The sequence below is a fragment of the Athene cunicularia genome, unplaced genomic scaffold (assembly GCF_003259725.1).
Source record: "Athene cunicularia isolate RWA unplaced genomic scaffold, athCun1 chrLGE22_part2, whole genome shotgun sequence".
In the NCBI taxonomy this organism is placed as follows: domain Eukaryota; kingdom Metazoa; phylum Chordata; class Aves; order Strigiformes; family Strigidae; genus Athene; species Athene cunicularia.
The window spans coordinates 75,340-81,728 of NW_020799535.1; the positions used below are offsets into that span (position 1 = coordinate 75,340).

At 62.9% G+C, this 6,389-nt stretch overlaps 1 protein-coding gene across 1 annotated transcript in view; it reads left to right on the forward strand.

Annotated features, from left to right (window-relative positions):
* The window catches only part of ASIC1 (acid sensing ion channel subunit 1), a 16,605-nt gene that overhangs the window by 3,255 nt on the left and 6,961 nt on the right, over window positions 1-6,389 (forward strand). The gene's annotated exons all lie outside the window — the stretch shown is intronic.

Here is a 6,389-nt window from a genome sequence, read left to right on the forward strand (position 1 = left end):
GGCGATGGCCTTGGCCAGGGAGGATTGCGGGGACACCCCTCGGTCCTCTCCCTGCGCCTGTCCCCTGTGCAGCCATTTAACTTCGGTGCCGTGACCTCTGGGGAGAGCTGGGGGGCCAGTGGGGACGGCTGGGGGGCCAGTGGGGATGGCTGGGGGGCCAGTGGCCGCTCGGGCGATGCTGGCTGCATGCTGATGCTGGCCGGCGCAGGAGGTGCCGGGCAGAGCCGCGGTTCTGCCGCCAGCACCACGGCCCCGCCAGGCCGCCGCTGCCACGTTATCTGTCCCCGGCAGAAGGGAGGGCTCGGGAGGGGGGGGCGACGCGGCGAATGCAAATGAGGGGCTGCCGTAACCGAAATATCCGGGGTGACAATAAGGCGGCGGGAGCTGCCTCCTGCCCGCGTCTCCCCTCGCTGCCGGACGGTGGGAGAGCATCGCCGGGGGGGGGCAGCTGCAGCAGCCCAGGCCTCCACCCCCCGCCAGTGCTGGGAGCACTGCCTGGGTGCCCCCCGGGGATGCACCCACCCAGGAGCATCCCTGGGGGGGGGTGTGGGTCTCAGCCCCCTCACCCTGCAGCTGGGACGGGATCCCCCAGCACACAGGGTTTGTGGGAAAACTCATCCCGGGATCATATGGGCTTTTCCCACCTCCTCTTTCATCCCGTGTCATCGCCAGGCCATGTCGGGGGGGTCCCTGGCATTGTGCGTCCCCCTCCACCCCCCCGGCCGGGTCACCGCAGGGGCCGGGTGCTCCCCAGCAGCAGCCGGGGCAGGATGCGGGGATGCTCCAGGGACAGAGGTGGAGCTGACCGGGCTGGGCCTCGTCTCGTGTGGGGCATTGAACCCTCTAAGAAGACCCAGGGGGAAACAACTGGCCCACCCCAGCTTCACCCTGGCTCTTCCCAGCCCCCCCAGCACCATGGGGGCATCTGGCACCCACCAAAGCTCCCCCACTGCAGCGGTCCAGGACGGGGAGGGGGACGCACAGGGAGGAGCAGCCCTCTCCTCTCCCCAGCCCCGAAATCCTGGCACGGCCTTAAAGTCCAGCGGGGCAAACAGAAGGCTGAGGGGCAAGTCCTGACCCCCCCTCAGGGCACAGCCTCGAGGGACACGGGCTGAGGATGTCCCTGTCACCACGCCCAGAGCCACAGGGCCACACATGGGGTGGGCAGGGGGAGCCGCCCCATTCCCCGTTGCAGGGAAGGGGGAATCGCCCTCTCTGCTCTCTCCGTTTAGGGACTGCGCTCCCCGACGTGCTCATTAGCAGCAAAGATCAATGTTTCACGCTTGCTACTTCATTATTTATAAGTTCAAGGCCTCTCTCCTCTGCGGGAACGCGCGGCCCCACCAGCTCCCAGCTTGCGTTTCCTCTCCCTCCCCGCGCCGGAAAAGGGCCCCCGGAGCCCCGCTCACCCCGCGCTGATCTGCCCCTCGCCCAGCAAGGGAAAGGCCCAGGAGTCTTGTCTCCAGGCTCTAAACCTCATTAATTTTCTTTCCATCCCCGGGAAAAAAGAGAAACCCAGAGGATAAGCTTCCTCTCCCCACCCCAGTATGGCCCGTGGGATGGAAACTGGGGCAGCCCCACATAAACCTGGGGACGGTGCCCCAGGCCTGCGAAGCCCCTTCCCGAGGGCCGGTGCAGCCGGGGGGGGACGGGAGCAGCCGTGCCTGGCGCGGCGCAACGGCCGGTGGCAGCTTTTCCTTCTCACACCCCGTGATCCCATCCCGGGGAAGAGCCACGTCCCCAACTCCTCGTCACCGTCCTGCGTCAGGACAGGGTGGCCGAGCCTGGCAGGGGAGCTGGGAGCCGTGGGGCAGCACGCGCGGGACACCCTCCGTAAACTGCAGAGGATTAAGACCTCTGGACCGTTTCCATGAGGCTCCAGGGCTGAGGTGGCACTAGGGAGAATTGAGTTTGACATGGAGATCATGCCGCTGCCTTTTGCATCGGATTTTTTTCATTCTCTGCCCTGGAAATACTGAGCACACGGAGGAAGAGCAAGGGAGGGAGCAGGAAGGGTCTGGAGCAGTCCCTCCTCCCCTCCTTCCTCCCATCTCTGGAGCAATGTGGGGGCTTCTGGGACAGAGAAGGGATCCAGCGGTGTTTCACTGCACCCCACGGCACCCCATTGCACCCTGCTGAGCCTCCCACCACCTTTCTGAACCCCACTGCACCTTGGTGAGCCCCACTGGACACCACCAGATCCTGCTGCACCCCTCCGCACCCTGCGGTGTCCCTCTGCACCCCCAAAACCTCTCTGCACCCCTCTGAACCCCCTGCTGAGCCCACCACAGGCCAGCTGGTGTGCGTTGGGGCTCAGCTGCTGCCGCCCCACTGAAAAAAAACCCCTCATGTCCTTCACACCTGCCCCGTTGGTGCTGGGACACCCCAGCACCCCTGGGAGCTGGGAGGGAGGGCTGCAGCGGGGCGCACTCGGGTCTGCGGGTACCCAGCCAGGGGATGCTGCTGGTCTCGCAGCTCCACCTCGACCCTCAGCCCCACGGGACCCACCCCCCAGCACCCACTGGGCCCCCAGGCGTCCGGCCCCCAGCGCCCCACGGCCCGGCACGGAGCTGCAGCAGTCACAAGGCCGGGAGCCCCGCGGTGAGCAGAGCTCCCCCGCGGCGCAGCGTTAGTGGATAATCATAGAGCCGGAGTGAAAAGCATCTCCAACACAGCTGGAGAGACCGGGCGCGGGAATTACTGATACCCAGATATTTCCTGGAGCTTTAGACAGTCAATAAACAAACCACACGGGCCCATCTGGCTCTGGAAAAACAACTTGGGGGCCACTCGTGGGCAGCAGGGCCGGCCGCTGGCCCCACGTAACATCCTCCCGGTTTGGAGCCCGTCCCCGGGGGCACCCTGAGCCCCGACATCCCCCATGGCGGCGCCCGACGGAGCCGGCGCATTCACAGATCGTGTAAAACATTCAAAGGATTTATGTAAATCACTTCAAAAAGCGGCACATGGGCTCCTAAATAACTTATAAGCGTTTGAAACCGCTCGCATGTGTCCGTTATTTCGGAGCAGTGATTCACCTCCGGCATCCCGGCGGTTCTCCCCAGGGCCATCCCCACCTGCAGCATCTGCCAGCTCCCGCCCGGGCTCACCCTCGGCCTCGGCCTCTCTCTGCTGTCGAACAGCGGCAGCGTTTGACCCCGGAGGTTGCATCATTTTCCAGACAAACGAAGCAAACCTGGTGGGACATGGGCTGCCTGGTGCAAAATAATTGGAGGTGATGGAGCAGAGGAGCAGCCACGCACGGGACCGCGGCCGGGACCGCAGCCCTCGGCTGGGGGAGGCTCCGCTCCCCCGGGAAGCTCCGCGGGTCGGGAACGCCCCGACTCTGTCAACTCAGTGGCAGCTCGGAGACTTTCCGGTATCACGGTATTTTGCTCAAAGCAAATCATGCAGAAAGCAGCCGTGAGCAGTTTAAACCCTCGGGCACGGAGCAGAGATGCCGGCGAGCGTTGTTCCTCGGCTGCCTCCTTTCTCCAGCTTCATCCCAGCTTTTCCAGACACGGGCACCTGCGGGGTGCGGGCAGGACCAGGGATCCCTCAGCTGCTTGGGGCTTCGCCCGTGTTCCAAGCCAGCTGCATTTCACACTCATTCTGCAGTGGGACAGTGATGCCACGGTGTGACCCTGGTGCTGTCACCGCGCCGGAGCGATGCCACCGAACCCGCCACGATCTTGGCTGAGCTGGTGCAGAAAAGGGTGAGGAACAAGAGGGCTGAGGACGTCAGTGCTGGGCACGGCACGGCGGGAGGCTGACGCGTGCCTGTGCCCCGCGACTGCTTCGTTAGCGGCTCTGCGACGGAGCCGGGAAATCATTTAGTGCCTCGAGCCTCTCAGCGCTGAACGTCGCTCCCACCCGCCCCGGCAGGCGATCAGGGAAGGAGAGACAAGGACACGGAGGATCAGGATCGGGCCCAGCCGGGTGTCCGTCCCCAGCAGCACCCCCGGGCGCACCCAGAGCCCCGGCGCAGAGCAGCACAGCAGCACTTTGCACCCCCGAGGGGTCACGCACACCCGCAGGTCACTTTGCACCCCCAGAGGTTTCGTGCCAAGAGCTCCGAGTGGCTCAGATGCACCTCAGGACATTCCTGCTCCTCTTGCGTTGCCTTCACACATAAAGAATCATTAACAAATGAATTATTAATTATTCATAATAAGCCTTAATGGCATCCGTGGCTGCTGGAAGAGATGAGGCTTTCGAGTGCTCTCCGGCCTCGGCGGAGGGAAGGTGTCACGGCTGCGGGGGGGGGCACCCTGTGTGCCCCCGGGTGCTGGCCCCGAGGGAGCGGCTTCGCGCAGCCCCGGGTCACCACCAGCACGTGGGATTTTCCCAAATTGTTGCCCCTTTATCTCCCTCCAGGCTCACGCTGCCTCTGCCAACTGTGGGTATTTCAAAGAACCTGCCCAGGAAACCTCCTGGTGCCATTTTCCCTCTCCCGCCCCGACGTCGAGTGGGAAGGAGAGGGGGGCAGGTCCCCAGCGCACGCAGACCCGCGCAGGAGCAGAGATCTCCCCGGGGAGATCCGGGAAATTAACTGTCTCATGGCCTTTTGCCTCAGGTTTAATTTATCTGGCTTTTTATAGACGCCTTTGTTTTATCGCCTGCAGAGAGTTTGGCCGGAGCCGGGGCTCTCCAGGCCGTGCGCGCCGCTGCAATTCCTGCAACAACCATGAATCAAGAAGCTCCTCACCATCGCGGGCTCTTACTGATTTACACAGGCCCCGACACTTGGATATTCTAACCTTTTTTTTTTTTTTTTTACTTTTTTTTTGACTTTATTTTCCCTCCGGATGGACAGCTCGGTACATTTGCATCCAGGCTCTTGCCGTAAGGGCAGAGACGGGGCAGGGGACGGCGCTGGGCCGTGGTGCTTCCCACTCGCCCTCCGGTTTGTGGGGGGTTTGAAGCCCCCTCTCCTCGCTCCCCCCGCAGCCTCACGGCCCGGTAAAGCAGCAGGGAGACCCCTCCAGAGCAGCCACGCGCCAGGGCTGCGTAACCACCCTGCTTGGATTAGATTAGATTTGAAAACCGTGGCGCATGCAGAGGCCAGAGCGAGCGAACACGGCGAGAAAACCAGATAGGAATACAATTTTTTTTTTCTCCCCCCACAACCAATAAAACCGTCGGCTCGAATCTGCTCGCACACACTGTCTAAGCAATTGTGAAGGATGTCAGAAAAAATTGCAACCTGCTTATGGGTAATTCGTGACCGGCAGGGAACGGGGAAAGGCACGGGGATAAGTGTCCACGCGGAATAATCCCGGTCGCCCGGGGATTAGCAGCACCTCGGCAGCATCCTCCGCACCCCAGCCGGGCAGGAGCTGGCAGAATCCCGGTGACCCCTCCGTGGCACAAAGGGAAGCACCAACGGATAAATCACCCCAACGCTCTCGGCGTGACAAACTGTTTCAATTATAGGAGCGTAAATAGATCCCCGGTGAGAAGGATGAGGTGGCTGTGGACGCACGGCGAAGGGCCCGGCCGCGGGGACACGCTCGACCGCCCGTGGAGCTGCTGGGGGGGCCCTGGCTGAGCCCCCCCCGAGTCAGAGGGGGGTGCTGGAGGTGGCCTCTGCACCCCGAGGCAGCAGCACCTGCACCTGGCTGGGCTGGCTGGGAAGCGCTTGGCAGCGCAGGCCCAGGGAAGCTTTGAAAGATTAATGGAGTTTAAATGGAAACGTTTGGAGAGGAGATAAGGCTCATCTGATATGAAATCATATGGAACGACGGGAGCCAGGGAGGCCCCGGGTCCGTAATGAAGTCCACTTAGCGCATTACTCACCATAATGTGCTTTTTATTAAAGTCCTGTGCTGCAGATGCTGGGTCTGCAGCCGATAACCCAGGGCAGGGTGGCACAGGGACCTGGAGCACCCGTCCCCTCCGCCCTGAGCCCCACCACCCAAAGCCTCCGGGATGGAGCACGCCAGCCCGGCACGGCCCCAAAAAGCGACCTTTGGTTCCTCGTCCCCTCGAGAGCCCGGCGCCGCGGCAGCACCCGTCCCCACGCCTGGGGCTGGGCTGCCTGGGCCCGAGGGGACGGGGTGGAGAGGAGGCGGAGGTGGGGAATAATACAGAGGAAAAACTCTTTTTTAATCATCAATTTTTCTGCATTAGAATGTGACATGCTAATCCACTGTGAAGCATCTAATCTGGGGGATAAAGAGCTGGATAACACAAGCTGCGCCCGGCTTGGCTGGCGGAGTGAGCGGAGGCAAGGTGGCAGCATCTGATAAGGGGCGGCAGGATTAGTCCCGGCAGAGATCCCGGCTGCCCGGGCAATCCCATCCCGCTTGGCTGCCCCGGCTCTGCCTCTCACCGGGGTCAGGGAGGGGATCCGCAGCCCCGGAGCCGTCCCGAAGCCGCTCATCCTG